This window comes from Telopea speciosissima, chromosome 1 (assembly GCF_018873765.1).
Source record: "Telopea speciosissima isolate NSW1024214 ecotype Mountain lineage chromosome 1, Tspe_v1, whole genome shotgun sequence".
NCBI lineage: Eukaryota > Viridiplantae > Streptophyta > Magnoliopsida > Proteales > Proteaceae > Telopea > Telopea speciosissima.
Window position 1 is genome coordinate 44,829,026 of NC_057916.1, and position 20,715 is coordinate 44,849,740.

At 40.5% G+C, this 20,715-nt stretch overlaps 1 long non-coding RNA gene across 1 annotated transcript; it reads right to left on the bottom strand.

Moving 5' to 3' along the window:
- Positions 1-1,447: 1,447 nt before the first annotated feature.
- LOC122647394 lies at positions 1,448-2,372 on the bottom strand. The gene is made up of 2 exons (XR_006330863.1): positions 2,332-2,372; positions 1,448-1,751 (listed from the first exon to the last, which is right to left on the bottom strand). It is a non-coding gene; the product is annotated as an uncharacterized LOC122647394 (long non-coding RNA).
- Between the last annotated feature and the right edge of the window lie 18,343 nt (positions 2,373-20,715).

Sequence of the window (20,715 nt, forward strand, 5' to 3'; positions counted from 1 at the left end):
CTAATCCAAATGAACCCAAATGGATCCTATGACACTCCCTCCTTTATTTAAAAAAAAAAACGAAAAGCACCAATGACTTATCAACATTTTCCCATATTTTCAATACAATTGTCATTTGCAGTCATACTACTAGAATATATAACATTAGTCATAAAAAAAAATTCAATGAATCTTGATGGATTCGAATCATCATCTCTTGGGGAATCCCCAAGTGCTCTACCAGTTTGAGCTAAAGACTCACAAATAAGAAAGCAAATGAGTGCAATTTAAGACTACAGGTTACAAGCAAGAGATTATAGCTACAGCCAGATGTTTCTTCTTCAACATTTAAGACATCCCATGGGGTGAAATTTATTTTTTTGGGATTGTTGTGCAACTTGACTCTCCCACTAGAAACAACTAAAATCATTTTCAGAACTATTGCTGGTAGCAAAAAAAAAAAAAAAAAACTGATTCTTGAATCCAGTGGTCATCACCCACACCATTTTCCAATTAAACTTAAAATAATTAGGGCAGTCTTGCAAAACTAATCAAAATTTCATTACAAAGCTATGAAAGAACTTTCCAGAACACTTAAGGAAGTGTTTGGTTCGATTGTTTTGAAGAATTAGATTTTGATTTTGGATCAGGTTCTTGTGGTTTCGTAATTTTGAAATTTAACTGTTTGGTTACCCTATGTCTTGTAGTTAGATTCATCATAAATCTACCATGTGTATAGTTGATCATGTGAAAAAGGATATTGGCTACATTATTAATTGTCAAGTAATAAAACAGACAAATCTCCATCTCCTGGTGATGTCAGTTACTGATGACAAAGTGCTAAATTCAAATCTCTATGTTGCTCACTTTCTAGCTAATAAAGCTTCAAATTTAAAACAAAAAAATATGATCCTGTAAATCACTACAAATGTCCCAAATACCCTATTTAATTAATTGGTTTCAATGTCTAAGTCAGTTGCATTCACATGACAATTAAATTCAATTACATAAATAAAATCCATTGCATGAAATTGTGTTTAACAGTTCCAAGGCAATGCATTGAAGGATAGAAATATTGATGCCCTTATTACATGAAGAACACAATTTAATCAGACCATTTCCATTCCATATTATTATCACATAATCACAATCCTTTTGGATGCAGAGGACAATTGCACCACTTCTCCACCTAATTCTGAAATTGTCGTGAGAATGTGTCATTTTCTTATGGAAGACAATGTCAAGTTTCAAGTTTCAAGTTTCAGAGCCAAATTCCATCATAACCTCCCCCTTCTCTTCTAATCTATTGCCATGAAGAAATCCTTTTATTTTATGTCTTGGTTTGCACTCCTCTCTGGGTAATACTCTGGATATTGGCAACTTCATTTTGTCCCTAGTCATTATTATTGAAACTTAACATGTGGACAGGAGATCTTAAAATCTATGGCCACAAAATTTTGATGTTTCATTGAAAATCTGCAATGAAACATCATAATTTCCATTATATACAAAAGAGCTTACAAAAATAGGAGGTATTATAGCAATATCGGAATTCAAATCCATTACACAGCTGGTAAACATGAGATTACAGAGAAGGCTCAGAGAGGGGTTGTGCGAGCCCAAGTCAAGTACAGTGAGCATGTCTGCAGCAAGCCATACAACTTCATGGCCTTCGCTTCCCCAGCAAACGACGCCCACGTTGATTGGCACCTTTAATCCGGAAATTTATCTCATCCACATCTTCACCGACATGCTCCAGAGCTTTATTATGTCTGCAATAATCACAACAGTGTAAAGCAAATTAAAAACACTTCAACACACATAAGACTGGCTTAGTAAAAACAGTAGAATGCAACTATTCTAAAATGCTGAAGGCCAACCATGTTATCAAATACTGGGACAAGTTAGCTAGGAAAAGAATTTTTCTAAAATTGTTTATTTCTAACTGGATCAAGAGAACCAGATCATGTCTAGCAGAAGCTGTTATCTATAAATAGTGGTTCAACCACTACTGTACATTATGGGGTCCAAGAGGTCATCCTATGACTGAGAAACTCAATACACATGCTCACAAAATGGCAAAACAAGATCCACAACAAAATGAAGAAAAATAGAAGTGAGGTTTACTATAATCTCGATATAAATTTGATTGTCAGCTTTTCAAGAAAAGGCAATCATCTGTAATTCCCCCCACCCCCAAATAAGGAAATCTTTCTCTAATATATTAATTTTCAATCATTTTTCTTCTACAAACAATGAGGGAATGTAGAAGAAAGATGAGAAAAAGGTTATATATCCCAAGAGAAAAAATAAAGTGTAAGCAGATCATCTTTCAATGGAAAAACTACAGACCCTTGAATTTCAGTCCCCATATCTAAGGCCATAACCTTCAGTCCCTTTTGTGACTTTGCACCCCATATTGGGTTTTTTTTTATCAAGCCTTTCAATAATATATTTCCTTTAACTGGATTGGTTCTTCAAATGTGGAAGTATCATCATCAAAACTCACTGTTTATGCATTTTATATGTTTCAACATAAGGTTTGTATGGAGCAAGTGAGCAACCCACTGGGAAAAGCAAATGCCTGGGATACTATAATTGTAATGTAAATTAAATAGTGTTTGTAGTTTCCTTAAGAGACATGGAAACTGGTATAATGCTAAATAATCTTAGGCTGATCACAGCTTCCAAGAGAAATAAAATAAATAAATTGATGAAAGAGAAGGGGAGAACACGAGCAACAAGTATGTTAGGTTTGATTGTGAAGGACAATTAGAAAGTTTATCTCGTTCCTATGTAACAAAAGGGGAAAGTTTCTCTAAGTCTTTGGGGTGCAAAAGTAGTTTAAATGGAGAAAGTATTGAAAGTCTTTCTGGAGAAATGCAGACCTACTTATACTTATCTTCCCCCATTGGAGGGCATCCCCTCTAGTTTCTGTATATCTTTTTTTTTTTTTTTTGTTTTTTTGGGGGTGGGGGGCGGAGAAGGTAAGTGAAGATTCATAGCTAAGATTAATTAACCAAACCTTAATTTAAGGATCCAATCAAAGTAAATTGCTTAATCACCATATGAATCTTTCATGCCTTGATGGGATTGATTTGTCTCTACTCCATGGTCTTGGGCATGTGATGGATTAGATTTGGCTTTGATATCAATTTGGCAGAAAATATAGGTGATCAATGAACCCTAGGCTAACAAGAGGTCTTAAGGGAAGTAAAAGAAAGGTCTAAATAGTTGAGATAGAAGGAGAATGTAGGTGTAACGAATTTTAGTTGTCTAGTTTAACAAGAGCACTTTACAACAGTTACCCATTAAGCCATCAAATATAATAATTATAACAAATGATAGACCTACACACTCGCTCTCACACTCACCCCCACCCCATGCTGCCCCCACACACACTCACACACTCACACTCACACACCCCTTGCTGCCCCTACACACACTCACACACTCACACTCACCCCCACCCCATGCTGCCATACACACTCACACACTCACACTCACCCCCACCCCATGCTGCCATACACACTCACACTCACCTCCACCCCATGCTGCCCCCACGCACACTCACACACTCACTCACCCACCCTTTGCTGCCCCTACACACACTCACACACTCACACTCACCCCAACCCCATGCTGCCCCCACACACACTCACACACTCACACTCACCCCAACCCCATGCTGCCCCCACACACACTCACACACTCACACTCACACTCACCCACCCCTTGCTGCCCCTACACACACTCACACACTCACACTCACCCCCACACACACTCACACACTCACACTCACCGCCACCCCATGCTGCCCCTATACACACTCACACACTCACACTCACCCACCCCTTGCTGTCCCCACACACATTGACACACTCACACTCACCCCCACTTTCATTTATGAACTGTTTTAATAGGCAATTTCTGTTGAAGGCACCGGAAAAACCATTCAAACAGACTACATCTTAAAGGTAAATATATTCAACAGTTTGAAATCATGCTTTTCTTTATTAATGCATAGCAGGATCACTGGTTTATGTGACTGTCTTGCATGTTAATACCATTCAGATTCTTGGTCTTGATATTTGTGCTGATTCAATGGTTGGAGATGCCATGAGAAGAGGTATTTCAGGTGGTCAAAAGAAGAGACTGACTACAGGTGGGGTGAATATTGAGGTGGATCAGATGATTAGAGCATATCATGTATTAAAAATGTGTATAGATTTATTTCTTGGTGGGGTTAAGTTGGATACTACTATTTTTTCCTTAAAAAAATACAATGTTTTTTTTTTAGGGGAAATGATTGTGGATCCAATAAAAGCTCTTTTTATGGATGAAATATCAAATGGCCTGGACAGTTCTACAAACTTTCAGATTGTTTCTTGCCTTCTGCACTTGGTGCATCTAACAGATGCCACGACATTGATCTCACTTCTTCAGCCTGCACCAGAGACCTATAATCTCTTTGATGCCGTTATTTTGATGGCAGAAGGAAAGATTGTGTAATGTGTACCATGGTCCATGTAGTTATATTCTTGAATTCTTTGAATATTGTGGATTTCGGTGTCCAGAAAGAAAGGGAGTAGCTGATTTCCTTCAAAAGGTATGTGTTATAGGCTTATAGCTACCTCCTACCTTATAACTCTCTTATTCTGTAACGTGATGCCACTTAAATTTCTAAATTTATTTTCAAATTCAGGTTGTCTCTAAAAAGGATCAGGCGCAGTACTGGTTCCTTAAGGAGAAAGATTACAGCTATGTATCCATTAGTGAAGGCTGAAACCAGAATTTACAGAAATTTTTTGTCTAATTCATGAAACAAAAGGAAGATACAGAGAGAGAGAGAGAAAAGAATAAGAAAATCACCTTAACCAAATGCCTTGCCTGACCTGGTCTTCACTGCCCACCTTAATCCACTTGGAAGAAAAACACAACAAAAATTATAATCAATAACTAGAAAACCTAAATTGGACAGAGAAGCATAAATTTAAAAAAAAAAAAAAATATAGATTGGTGGTCTGAGCTAAGAGAAGAGGGAGAGAGAGAGAGTGAGACACAACAGAGAGAACAAGAGAACGAGAGAGAGAGAGAGAGAGAGAGAGAGAGAGCAGAGAGAACGAGAGAGAGCTTCTCAAAGTTAACCCACCTCACCCAACTTGTCCTTGAAGATAACAACTTTGAAGGATCCATTCCTCCAAGTCTAGGTCAACTGCCCTTACTGAAGACACTCTCCCTGGGCTGATTCCAGATTTTTTTGGACAGTTTCATAATCTAACCTGACCTATCAAATAACAAGCTCTCAGACCAGATACCCAGTTCCGTTTGTAACTTGCCCAATCTCATGGACCTTTCTCTGAGCCATAACCAGCTCACAGGTAGAATCCCAGATCACATGGACCTTTCTCTTACCACCATTTCTCTGAGTGATAATCAGCTCACTGGTCAAATCCTATTTTCAGTTTCAAGGCTACAGAAACTTTGGCAACTTAACCTGTCAAGAAATGGGTTTTCAGATCCCTCACCACCAACCCTTCCAAATGGCATCCTATCTTCTACTGTCAATAGACTTACCCTACAACAAACTCCATTTAGCAAATGTTCCTGACTGGATTAGAAATAAACCCCCCACAGATGTGCACCTTGCTGGTTGTAACCTCAAAGGCCACTTACCAAACTTTCCAATGCCAGAATCTTTGGCATCAGTTGACCTCTCAGATAACCAAATTAATCACTCTCCCAGGCTACCAATCACAAATACAGAAAAAAAAAAAAAGTAATAAATATATCATGATAAAGGACTAATGAACATTTCATAAACCTACAAAAAAATGTCGAACAACCGTGAGATTCAGGCTAATCAAAGAAGAAAGCCAAAATATGGAATGCAATCAATACAAACCATGAATTTTTTTTAAAAACCCTCACTATAATGCAACGATAGATAAGGGAGAGAGAGAAGAAATATGCCTTACCTGCGTTAATCCAAGATGCTCCTTCCAGTGGAGATTTTCAAATGAACTTCCTAGAACCTGAAATGGACAAAAAAATTTGGTTAGCAATCAATAATTCCAATTTTTTTAAAAAACACCCTAACTACAATGGAACGAGAACGATAAAGGGAGAGACAGAGAGATACAGAGAGAGAGACAGAGGCAAAGAAAACGAGCACGATCGAGACAGAGAATGAGAGACTGTCTTCGCTTGAAGTTGCAGAGACTGTCTGCGCTTCCTTGGAGTTGCAGAGAAACAAAGAGAGAAAGAGAGAGAGAGAGTGTGTCATGAAGAACCTGACCGTTGCAGAGATTGACTTCGTCTTCGGTTCCTTGGAAAAGAAAACAAGAGAGATGGCTGAAGACGAGAGAAGATCGCTCCTCATTAGCGTTTTAGGATTCGCGCGATAAATCGACCATTTGACCGCAGGGTAGACCAGAGAAGATAGAGGGATTGACATGAGATTTCTGCAAAATCGCCGATCAGAGAGAGAAAGAGCAGGAAAGGGACTGCGGGAGAGAAATGGAGATCACAGAAAGAGAGATAGAGAGACGTCCCACTCTCCCTAAGATTCCGGAAAGAAGAGACTTTCGCGGGATTCAGCTACATAGCCGGTGATAGGATTTCAAATAATGACTTGCTGTTGTCATCGGTTTTTCGATTGAACTGGGAGAAGACGTTCAACGACTGAGATTGCGCTAGGTGAAATCCATGGTCACTAGAAAAGAACGTCCTGTAAACTTATTTGACACGTACGTACCGCGAACTTTTTGCCTAAAAGTTAATCTGAAATCCCAGATTTCACCCATTCCATTTGAATCGGCACTGTTTGATGTTGTATTTTAGGAGATTTTTGGTTTAGAGTTTATTTGGGAAAGAAGATGGGTGATGGGAGAATTTCTTCATGTTCGTGAAATAAAATAACCACAAGCACACGAGTCAATGTAGCTAACGGATCGATCTCAGGCAGATAAGCCACTCTATCTTACTTACTTGAAGTAATGCGAGAGTGGACCAATTTGTGATGATTAATTAGACTAAACTAACGGTCCTAACACATGCATCTATCGATTCCAGCGGCCTAATCATTCATCATCTAACCTACCAAAATCTAACACGGAATACGAAATTGATTGAAGAATTGAAATTGCCACATCCACACACATAAAAACATAGATCTAAGAGTAAAGAAATTAGTAAACCAGAAATTGCTTGAACTGAATTTGATAAAGCTATCTCTACCCAAGTTGAATTCGTATCTACACCTACCAAACCTGAAAATCAAAATAAAAATCTAATATAAGAACATAGTAAGACATGAGAATGAAAATAATAAAAAATAAATTCCAACATAAGAACTTGAAATAAAGAGAATGAGAATGAAAAGAAAAATGAAAATAGGCGATTACTCCCTTCTACCGAACTTGTACTTGATGTTGATGATTATTGTGTTGCTTGAATGGAAGAAAGCCACTCTCTCTCTCTCTCTAAAAGCCCTAATCCCTCTCACAAGAATTGGAAATCCTAGAGCTAGAAATCTTGAAAAGAAGAATTATTCTAGAAGGCTTGTAAAAAAACAAACTAAATTGAAATTGCGTTAATTAAAGAATACAACTTGGTTACTCCAAGAAGAAGAAAATTCCTCAAAGAAGAGAAAAAAATAAAAACTGAAAACTTCCCCTCTCAAGCTCACGCCCTCCCCTTATACAATTTTTAACACTAAAAAAATATCCCCCACACCCCTCCAACGATTTTTCCTTCCCTTCTAGAGTAGGATCTCTTACAACTTCCTACTTTAACTCCTACCATTTAGAAACTAATCTTAAATAAAAAGATTACATAAAGATAATATCCTCCTTGACCAAAAATCGTTGAGGAGCTTCCCTTGGCCATCAAATCGTTGGATATGTGGGGATTGTGGAGATCAATGAGAGAAAAAAATAGGGAATGCCACCTCATTGATCCTCGCCCTTCCTCTACCAACTTTCTTTCCTTCTTCTTCGATTTCTCTTGCTATAGTGAGAGTCCTTGCTGTCCAAGTGATGTGGAGGGATGGAAATAAAATAGAAAACTCAATCTCCTTTGAATAAAGATCCATCCAAGTATAGGAGATAAATCAAGAAAAGAAATTAGAGAGAGAGAAAGAAGGAAGAGAAAATCTTAAAAACAAGAAGGAAATATCTCCAACCATCTCACGTTTTCTTTCATTCTATTATTATTATTATTATTATTATTATTATTTTTAACACAACAGAGATGGGAGAGAGAGAAAACGTGGGAGGGAGGTTTTGGTTTGGAGAGAGGAAATAAAGAGGGAGAGAAAAATTAGGAAAGGGAGAGAGAAAAGAAAGAGAGAAAATAAAGTAGGAGAGTCAAATCTCCAATATTCTAGAGTCCTCTCCAAAGGAAACCCAAGATCGATGGAACCTCTCCCCTAAATGTGAAATCGTGTGATGCATGGTAGGGGGTCCCACTTGTGTCTAAAGATCTCTTTGTAAAAGGCCACATCACCAACACATCTTCTACTCCTAAAAGATAGCATCCAATCACAATTCGGGAAGTAGAACACCTCTCTAAAATCGATTCCCTTTAAAATAGGCTGTTTAGATGTGCTTGGCAACTTGGATAATGCTACTCCAAATCTGGAAAACTCGATCCTCCTTGGTATCGGGCTTGGGCTTGCATTTCAGCTCCTTTCTAGCCCATTATTCTTTTCTGTCCCAAAAAGAATAATCGCATGTATGGGTGCCAAAAAGAATGTGTATTTTTAATGCATCACGTCCTTCTTGCTCAGAATTCAGCCCTCCTCACAACCATGAAAAGAAACTAGACCACTTTACGTGTAAATTTGAAGATATGGCGGCCGATAGTACAGAACAACCTTTAAGCTTACAAATGGACTTAAAATCTGAAATGACAGAAAATACCTAAGGTAGCTCTATTCTAAGTATGTAAAATGCATGCTTTATGCCCTAAGATTTCACACATAAATGTGCTCATCACTTCACCTACCACTAAAATATATATGGGCTTTGAGCCAATTTCTTTGAAAAAAGCTTGATTTGGGCCCATTTGTTCAAAAATGTTATAAAAATTATTTACACATAGGTAGTTATCAAACTTATTTTTCATTCTACAATCTATTATGTTATGTAGTTACCAAACAGTTTTTCATTTTTGATCAAAATGGTTTTTAGTAATGATTTTTTTTCAAATAGGCCAAAATTAAAATGAAAAATGATACAAACAAGAGCCTAAGGGAATATTCTAACGATTCTGGTTTTTTATTTTTTATCCAGGATCGACCATATCGATTTATCGAAAATCGGGATTGGTGACTATGATTTCAATCTGAATAAGGTGATTCCCAATCAAATTTGCCGATTCCATCAATTCGTCCAAAATCAGGATCGGTAACTGCGATTTCGATTTGAATCAGGTGATTCCCAATTCAATTCACAATTTCTTTAAACATTGCCCACATGTCCCCAACTCCCATAGGGGTAGTACAATTATATTCTAAGCATGCAAAGAAGTATTCCTAGCAAGGGGGAACAAAATTTCACCTTCTTTGATCAACGACTGGAGTAGTCCTGTCTTCCCCTATCTTCCCCTTATTAGAATCCACAACATCACCGCACCACTACTAGAGATCAAAAGGGTCAACTAGAATGCATTCTACAAGGTCTGACGTAGGAGACGAGCACAATTCCTTCGAATAATCCGAAGATCCTGATGTCTGTGAAGATTTCTTAGCTGCAACAACATTTTGAACCTGAACATTCCAATAAATCAGAGATAAAGAGCATCAATCACACATAAAATTCAAGATTTCACAACTTGAAAAAACATCAAACATTAAAGGTAGAAAAAAATAATGCCATAAATCATTTCTCAAATATGTAATATTCTCAACCTTCCTGACTAGCAAAAGATATAAAATATTTCATAGCAGGAAAAGCTAATAGAGGTAGAAAACAAAAGTGCTTCATTTGTCATGCAACCTTTGTTAGATTTTTCCAATATCGATATGTGGGCTTGATTAATTATCGGGTCGGTCATTGATGAGAATTAAAATACAAGCGCTAACATGGCTTGTTACTAGTTATTCTTGAGTTGGATCATACCGGCCCATTGTGGATGTCACACCCCAAACCACCCCCTAGGAGGAATAGGTAGGTGACCCGAATTGCAATACAGCAATCTGCCAAATCCCACGGATCTAGAAGCAATTAATCCATTCACAGACATATGTACAATAATGTGTCTGATCATTCCCTCTCTCTCCCACAAATGAAACAGTAAAACTTATATCTACCATATACAAAAGAAATATACACAGGGCAAGGTAACTCAAGCCCCAAAAAGAAGAAAAACTAAAAGCAGAAACGGAGAAAAACTCCTATAAAAAACAAAAAGGAGTCCCCAAGACAAAAAGCATCACCGAGAATACTTGCACCAATGGTATGACCTTCGTCAGGGTCCACACCAATATAGTCATAACCACCATGGCTCTCCTCCGAGTAATAAGCTTCTCCGCCACAGTGACATCCACCTGTAGGATCATCTAATAGAAAAACATATATAACAAAGTGTGAGCTCCGCCGAGCCCGTGAATGAAACATATCATCATGCATACATATGCAATCACAACCATATGAGTCCTACATGAGGTGCAATTCAATTATTTATTAGCCACCTAACATCACAACTAAGGCAGGTTAGTGCTACTACAATCCCCAATACATGTATCCCTAGTGCGGGCTTTTAACCCCTTCCCGCGATACACCCATTGAGTTGTCAGAGAGGACCAGTCAGCTCCCGTAGCTTTCACCAAGGTCAGCCCGACCAGCCCTCTGTAATTAACCTGTGGGGCATCCATCTTTTTTCCTTTCTTTTCTTTTCTTTGGCTTATAGCCCAACTTATAGCCCATAATCACATTTCTTTTCTTTTCTTTTCTCATTCATATGGTCACTCTCATAGGCATCCAACACCTTAACCCCTGTTGGTAAGGGTGCGCAGCACGGGTGATGAAACCCTAGCCCAATATGTCTATATGGCATCGTATGAGTCGGGTGGTGTCAACCATATCCCATTCTACGGGCTACCATAGGCCTCATTTCCAAACCGGCTAGGACATCAAGTCTAGCAATCACATTCAGCATACAATATTCAACCATAGATTCCAGCAGTGAACACAATGTTGTTTAAGTTTTCAAGATTCATGAATTAAATATATAACACAGTATCATTATGATGAGATTCATTTCAGCATATTAATTATGTTACATCTACATACACGATGACATTCCACTCACCTTGGTCTGGTCCTATAGGTTCAGTTGCTGGTTCAGTTTCGACCGGTGTCTAGCTGTGCACCTCGAGTGCGTGATCAAATCCTAAAGTAATAAATCAGAAGTGTGTTATTTTAATTATTCAAAACTATTTTGGATAACCTAGTGTTGGTCTAGGCTCACTGGTCTGACTCAATGTTTAGTCTGGTGTCACTTGGAATTCTCCGGGTCTTGCAATGGGCCTTTGGGTTCATGTCCCAGTGCATCATCCGGAGATGTGGATCAGGGTCAGATCTGGTATTTACCAGTGTAATTAGTTGTACATGGTCCTGATAGTCTTACAAATCAGTCCTCAGGTCAGCAGTTCAGCTGGACCATCTCTACCAGGCTTGCCAGGCCCTGTGGGGCCCACTTGGGTACCCAAGGTATGAATAATAATGAAAAAAAGGTGAAGAGGGGTATTTTGGTCATTTACCACCTCCTCACATTGTATATGCCCCACTAGTGAAGGCCCACAAAGACAGGACAACAGTACAACCCATTTCCAATGTTTGGGCGATTCTCTGTTTGAGGCGTGAACAGGCTCAAATTCTTGGATTTTTCTATATGGGCAGTGCCTAGGTCGATCCTTCTTGCATGTAGGGTTGTTGGGGACCCCATGAGGAGTGGATTCCAATGGTCCACATGGATCATGGCCCGAGTCCACCATTTGGCAGCCAGGAGCTGCACAGTCAGCTCAGAGAACAGCAGCCCAGCTGTGTTCTAGCTTAACGCCACATTTTGGGCTGCATGAAAGGACAGATTTACGTATGAAATCATGGCAGTAGGTTGTTCCTACATTAATCCAAGCAAAGGCTAGCTTGTATGCACAGATCCAAGCCCAGACTGCCTGTTCTGGGTGCAACTAGGCAGTGCAGTCTGGAACAGAGACTAGTTTTAGTCTCAGGTGTACAACAGCTGGTTTAACATATGTATAATGCTCAGATCTTACATGCAATAGGTTTGCATGTCAGATCTGAAGCAGTACAAGGCAGCCCCTAGGTGTTCTGGGCTGTCCCTGGCCAGATTCACCTCTATAGAGCAGAGATCCTAAGGAGAGTATAGGGAACGGCAACAACAGCATATAGGGGTATAGATATATACCTAAGATGGACCGGGTTACAGGGACAGAGCTGGATGCAAGGCAGTCTAGTGTTCTCCTTCCCCTCCTCTTCTTCTCTTTCTCTTCTTCCTTTCTTTCTTCTCTCCTTTCTCCCCCTCCACAATTTAAATAGTGTAAGGGTCTAATTTCTGGGTTGGGACTGCCTATTTATAAGCCAGCCCCCACCTCAAGAGAATGCATTTTTCAAACTGATTATGGGCCATTCTGGCCACTCAGGTGGGGTCCACAGGGGTCCGAGGGTAGGTAATGGTTCCTAAAATTCCCATCTACCCCTAGAGGGTGCCCATGGACTGTATGGGTGGTCCCCACATGTCTGGAGTCCAAAATAATCAATTCAACCACTCTGGGCGATTCACTGGGCGTTTAGTCAATCGCCCAGTATATGGCTCAGAGAATACAACAAAGCTATAATTTCTCTGTGCTTGCACAGGGACTTGACCTAGGGCTTGGGCCTTGCACCAACATCTCACCCAGGGTGTAATACACATCTTTTCAGTGTGGGCCCCACAATTATGGATAGGAGAGAGAATACCTGGGGTTTATGCAATACATCATACTGTAGGAAATGCAACTGCATGGGGTTGTAATCCACCTTCTGGCAGGCATGACATTTCTCCCCACCTTACAAAAATTTCATCCTCAAAATTGGCTTACCTTGTAATTCAAATAATTGGGGATACTTTTCCCGTATTTCCTCTTCGTGTTCCCACAATGCTTCTTCTATGGGATAATTTTCCCATCGAACCTTGACGAATGCAACCGTGCGGTTACGGAGGTTATGTTCTTTTCTGTCCAATATCTCCATAGGCTGTTCTTCATAGGTCATATACGCATCCAATTGTTCAAGTTCAGCAGAGAGCACATGTGTCGGGTTGTTGATGTACTTCCTTAGCATCGACACATGGAAAACATCATGGACGCCTTGCAAGGATGGCGGTAATGCCAGTCGGTACGCTATGGGTCCACTCTGTTGAGGACTTCGTAAGGACCAATAAATCTTGGGCTCAGTTTGCCCTTCTTGTTGAAGCGTAGCAATCCTTTCGTTGGAGATACTCGGAGGAGTACTTTCTCTCCGACCCCAAGTTCTATATTCTTCCTCCGATGGTCAGCATAACTCTTCTATCTTGATTGGGCCGCTTTAATCTTCTCTTTAATGATATTCACCTTCTCACAGGTTGCCTGTATCATTTCGGGCCCAAGATATTTCCGTTCTCCAACTTCGTCCCAATACAACAGGGTCCAACATTTTCAACCATAAAGAGCTTCATATGGTGCCATGCCAATGGTGGATTGGTAGCTGTTGTTATACGTAAATTCCACCAAGGGTATGTGGGCATCCCAACTGTTGTTCATTTCTAGTATATAGGCTCTGAGCATATCCTCCAGAGTCTGAATTATTCTTTTGGACTGTCCATCCATCTGCGGATGGAAAGCCATGCTAAGATTTAGCTGAGATCCAAGTGCCTGTTATAGACTTTTGCAAAATCTTGAGGTAAATCGGGGATCCCTATCAGACATAATACTAACGGGCACGCCATGTAGGCGGACTATATTCTCAATGTATAGTTGGGCAAGCTTTTCCATCGAATAGTTTATTTTGATGGGAATGAATTGAGCCGCTTTCGTCAGTCCATCTACAATCACCCAGATTTCATTCATCCCTTTCCTGGTGTTGGGTAAATTGGTTACGAAATCCATGGTGATCCTTTCCCATTTTCACTCGAGTATAGGGAGTGGCTGCAACAACCCATACAGTCGGTGTCTCTTTGCCTTTATTTGTTGATAGTTGAGTCATTCGGACACGTATATAGCTATGGTTTGCTTCATCCCAATCCACCAATTCTTCAGATCCTTGTACATCTTTATGCTTCCGGGGTGGATTGAATAGGGTGAATTATGTGCCTCCCGAAAGATTCGGTCCTACACATCATGGTCGTCAGGCATGCACAATCTATCTCACGATCAGGCTGTAGCTAGATCAGATCTTCTAGAAAAACACCAGGAAATTCTCTGACGATGTCAAGTTCCTCCAAAGGCTTTATCTTTGCCTCGGTGTCCATCACGGTGCCCAAATAGCCTTGACATCCATCATCCAACAAATTCCGTGCCTGGAGGGCGGATAAGGTTATTCTTTTGGGCTTCCTCATCGGTTCACTTTGGTAGGTGAAAACTGAGCCATCATCTGACTTGAATATAATCTTCTTCTCTGCACACATGATGTTTGCTCCATAGGCGGATAGCCAATCCATGCCTAGTATCACGTCAAAGTCCTTCATATCAAACTTGATCAGAAGTGCGGTTTAGTTCTTCCCACAAATTTTTACCTGACAGGGGTCATAGACTTCCTTCAGGCTCACGACACTACCCGTCGGCATGCTGACTACTAAATCATGCCTGATGCCCCTTGGTTGATTAGTCATCCTACTCGCAAAGGTAGTAGAAACAAAAGAGTGGGATGCGCCCGAGTCGAATAGTACTCGCATGAGAATGGTTGAGACAATCAGGGTACCAAGGGTTTATATAAAATTTAGGGTTCTTGCATATACCAGGTTATTCCATACAATTTAGTAGTGTTCAGTAAACTTACCTATCATTACTTCAGGATTCGCCTCTTCTTCTTCATTGGTCAGCGTAAACACTTTTCCTCGAGTCCGATTGTCCCGTGGCTGAAAAGGTCTAGCATAGGACTGGTTTGGCGAGTAAGTATTGTATCCGCGGTGCATGCATTCTCGGGCCATATGTCTTACTTTGTGGCACATGGAGCATCTATTGGGCAAAACGGCCAGTATTGAGGCTTGGCTCACTTGGCTTGTTGCGGGTCGGGCTGGCAAAGCTATTGTTGTTGCTTGACTAGCAGTTGGATGCGCAGGCCGATTATAAGTGGGGCGGAAAGGATTCTGACCCATATCTGGCCTACGATACAGAGTCGAATTGGGGTTCGAACTAGCTCCTCGGAAAACCTTGTTCGGCCAACCAAAATTTTGGTAGTTGTTTGGCCTCTTGCCCAATCCGGGTGACGTTGTAACTTTCTCTTTCTCTTTCTCTTTCTCCTTTAATCTATCTTCCATAGGCTTCGCCTTGTCGACCATTTATGTGTAATCCCGAATATCCATAATTGACAAGACGGACCCGATCTCTGGTTTGAGTCCCTTATTAAATTTCTTTGACTTACTGACTTCCCCTTTCTGGTGTTCTGGAGCAAAGTGGAACTGATCTTCGAACTGCTACTGGTAATCCAGCACTGACTTGGTTCCTTGTACAAGTGCAGAGAACTCAGCTTCCTTCCTGTCCCTAAAGTTCTCTGGGAAGAAGTTCTTGAAGAAAACATCTTTGAATTGTTCCCAGGTAGGATTCGGAAGAGTGGCTTCAAGATTAGGCTTGGTGGCCTTCCACCAGGCTTCAGCCTCGTTCTGTAGCTGATAACTCGCACATATCAGCTTCTGCACATCCATACATTCAAGCACGTTGAATGCCTTCTCCAAGGCACTAATCCACCATTCCGGCTGCATTACCTCAGAATTCAACTTAGAAAACGTGGGCGGCTAGAGTTTCTTAAATCTCTCCATCACCTTGGCTGTAGAGTTTTTCGCTAGGTGTTGAGGCACAGGTGGTGGAAAAAGTATTGGTCGATTGGGTGGTGGTGGTGGTACTGCTCGCTCTCACATCATGGCCGCAATTTGTGTAGACATTTGGCCCAGCTGCTCTTATTGTTGATGCATGGTCCGCATCATGGTGGTCATGAAGGCATTCACCTCACCAGCTGCTATGCCTGGCTGAGGTGCAACGGCAGTGGCCCGGGTAGCCATTGGCACCTACGGCGAAGTAGCTGACACTTCAAAATCTGGAGCTTCAGTTCCATCCGATAGCTCAACTTCTGGGACATTTCGAGGGCGTCTTCTGCGATGACCACCTCAGTTGGTTCTAGTGTTGACCATGATTGCTTTTCTGGAAGAAGCTACACGTTCAATATTTCAACACTCTTATCGAGGTCAACATATAATTCCTAACTATCACATGTACATTACCTATTCCATAGTTTCAATGAAATTATGTTATCATTCCAGTGAGGTATGTTACTTATTGATTGTTTTTGTTAAGTGTTTTATACTCATGGAGTGTTTTATGCTATGATTTGTCATGAATAATGTTATGTTGAAAAATTTATCTTAAACAGCAATTTCCCAAATTTTATACCTGCATCTAGCATGCAAGCCTCTCCAACTTCCACCAGGTGATAAGAGCCTGCACATAAAGGTATCCTATGTCACTCCTAACCCCGTCTACTAAGGAAAGGTAGACGGCACGACCCTCAGGTCCACTAGTATCTGCAAGTGCCAAGTAAATAACCAGCTGGTTCTCAGCACGGGACTGTATCTCTTGTATCCGAGCTAGTCTCTTCCTCAGTCATCTAATATAAAGCATGTTGCTGGGGTCTCCAAGCCCGAACAATGCAATGAGGTCCTGTCATGGAGAAGTTCTAAGTATCAGGTCTAAGTATCAAGTCACTATGGCTACTCAACTTAAAATTTAGTGCGGCACTATAGGAAAACTAAGTAGCATAAACAAGAAATAAATAGGTCAGCTCGAGGTTGCACACGGTGTTTCAGTACCTACGGGGTTCAAATCTTACTCTGCAGCCTATTAGGTCTAATCCTTGTTGGACTAGGCTATAGGTATGGTAGGGCCTACATCCCCCAAAATTCTACAACCAGACAATTCAACATGCCTATGTATCTAAGTTCAAGTTTGCACAGCATCACTCATACAATGGTTCGTACACACATGTATATAATCACATAAGATTTAAATATTTAAATGTATAAATTATTTTTAAATTAAGCCATTTAAAAAGAGAAAATTTTATTTTCTTAAATCTCTCACTCCTTACTTTATTAGTTTATACCTATGTGATATTCCCACTATTGCTTTATTTATTCATTAATATTTATTTATTTATACTATTATATTATAGATTTTTTTTTATTCACATAATCATTTAAATGGGTGGAATCAATAAGCCCATGTGTAAATATCTCAAAACCTGCTGAAATTTCATTCTTTGGAGACAAGGAGGACGGTATTCAAGGCATTGATTGGGACAGAAGGGGTTCATTAGTAGATGCATCTCCTACAACATATATCCTAAGGGCGGTAACCGGGGTAGTATTTCTATGCTCCGAGTGTATATCACATACTATCTGTTGGGGGTTGGTAAGGGGGTCCAGTGATCAACCTTCCATATTTGCTGATGCAGGCGATGCTTTATCACGTGCAGAACCCATCTGATGGGAACCTACCTTATGGGAAGTTCCTAACACTAGTGTTTCAGTACTTTAGAGTTCCTCTAGCTGGAGAGTACACGGATGGGGACAGGTTGAGACCGATTAGTAAGACCTCAATCCAGAAGATGAAGATGCAGGGGGAGCCTGAGAGTGATCTTGAGGGTGGAGAGGAGATGGAGATGGAGCAGGAGCAGGAGGTTGGGTTAGATGAGCAGGGTGATCCAGAGGGTATAGAGGCCCAGTTTACAGATCTACCCCTATGATCCGACCGGGGCTACCAGTTCATAAGTGCCAAAGTCCTATGGATGGTCTGACATGATGACACAATTTCAGGGTCTCCGCACTCAGCTGACTCAGATGTCGACGTGGATGGATCCGGGCTTCACTTCCCTAGAGGGGAGAGTTGGTTCTATGGAGCAACGCTTAGACTTCTAGGATTCCTACTATCGTGTCGACTCCTGACAGTCTCAACCTCCGCCGAGTGACATACCTCCCCAGGAGTAGCCTTCCAGCACTAGTTTGTTTTTTTGGGATTTAGTCCTCTAATCTTCCATCCTGACTTGATGTAATTTTTTTTTTATCATGGTTTATGTAGTTTTTTTTTTAATTTCAGCAGATGTAATTGGAAGTAATACTTCCATTTTGAACTTATGTAGTGGCTTCGGCCACAGTTAACTTTATTAATGTTCAAACTTGTGTGTTTGTCTTTTATTTACACTTATCCCCTGTTGCTTTTAATTATTGCATGTTTTATTTTCTTGTAATTTATTATTCTTGTTCTGCTGTCTGTGAATGTAGAAAGAGCTTCTCGCTCTGATACCAAGCTCTGTCACACCCCAAACCACCCCTGGGATGATTAGGTTGGTGACCCGAATTGCAAGACAGCAATCCACCAAATCCCACGGATCTAGAAGCAGTTAATCCATTCACAGACACATATCCACCATAATGCAACATGTAAACTCAGAGTGTTGCGGAAAACTATAATTACATTAAAGCATAAGGGAAGCCTAACAGTACAGGAAATAATAATATGTACAATAATGTGTCTGATCATTCCCTCTCTCACTCCCACAAATGAAACAGTAAAACTTATATCTACCACATACAAAAGAAATATACACAGGGCGAGGTAACTCAAGCCCCAAATAGAAGAAAAACTAAAAGCAGAAACAGGGAAAAACTCTTGTAAAAAAAAAAAATGAGTCCCCAAGACAAAATGCATCAACAGCACCCTTCACGGGTCATCTTTAGTAACCACTGAGAATACTCGCACCAACAGTATGACCTTCGTCGGGGTCCACACCAATATAGTCATAACCACCATGGCTTTCCTCCGGGTAATAAGCCTCTCCGCCACAGTGACATCCACCTGTAGGATCATCTAATAGAAAAGCATAAATAACAGAGTGTGAGCTCCACCGTGCCCGTGAATGAAACATATCATCATGCATGCATATGCAATTATAACCATATGAGTCCTACATAAGGTGCAGTTCAATTATTTATTAGCCACCTAACATCACAACTAAGGTAGGTTAGTGCTACTACAATCCCCCCCAATACATGTATCCCTAGTGCGGGCTTTTAACCCCTTCCCGTGATACACCCATTGAGTTTTCGGAGAGGACCAGTCAGCTCCCGCAACTTTCACCATCCTTTTTCCTTTCTTTTCTTTTCTCTAGCTTATTGCCCGACTTATAGCCCATAATCACATTTCTTTTCTTTTTTTTTTTCTCATTCATATGGTCACTCTCACAGGCATCCAACACCTTAACTATCACACCCCTATCTCGGTGTAAGATATTCTGTCACATAGGGGTATGACTGGGACAATCACACATCATCCCACCACCTACCAGAATCACAGATACAGTGTCCCGAGCCACAGTCCACCTTGTCACAGATCATGGTAACAGAGGAGAGCGTACCAAATGAAATAAAAGTTCCAAATTACAGAGTTAGCGAAAGCAAAATTACACTAAATCATGTGAAATTATAGAGCATCGATTCTCTAATGATAACACATATTACACTTCAATGTTTGTAACCATACACTCTCCTTATAAATAAACATACAGTTTTTACATGATTGTGGAATGAAGACAGAAATTAAATAATAAATTATTATCATAAGGGCACCATCCTTGGGTGTACATCTACATCCAAGCCACATCCACCGGTCCCACTTGATTCGCATCTAACGGTGCTCATCAAAGTAGTACCTCCTGCATAACAGTTAAAAAGGGGGGTTGCGCAACGGGATTAGCTACACTAGCTAGTGAGAGAGCAAAGGGGAATGCACATACATCATACAATCAATATCAATATCAGAATGATGCATGCTAATGTTAGATTCATTTTTCACCTAACACACAATTCTATCGGTCAAATATATGCTATTGTGATAACTCGGGAGACACTAAGGGTCACTTATCCTATCGCCCCAGTAAAATCTTAATTATCACAAAGGGACCTGCACCAATAGAAGCCATTATGACCACCCAGTGGCAAACCCCGATAGCCATCACTACCCTTGTCTTGGCCTCTCCCACCTCCACAGACCACAGGTGCTTAGACTATCCAACACATAAACCCCTATTGGTAAGGGTCATAGCATAAGGGATCAAGCATCCTAGCTGCATGTATACTATATGCAAATCTTGCCGTCCTAAGAGGTATTCTAGGTACATCAACGTCCCATTCCATCTAGTACCTGGGTATCAGCACGGCACGGCACATACAGATCAGGATGGCATATAACAAATTTTATAATTAATTAAATAGGAGTCCGGTACCTGCACACTCGACACCATAGCCCGATACAATGGTGAGATTTATATCACATTCATAGCAGTTCACATTTAAGATAAAAGATGCAATGCGCACAATGCTTATATTTGTATAATAGCATGCTTAAGATTGCATAATATAATATTTAAATCTAGCAAAGTCACCCAGAACCCACTCACCTGACACAGGTGTCACCCGCCATAATTA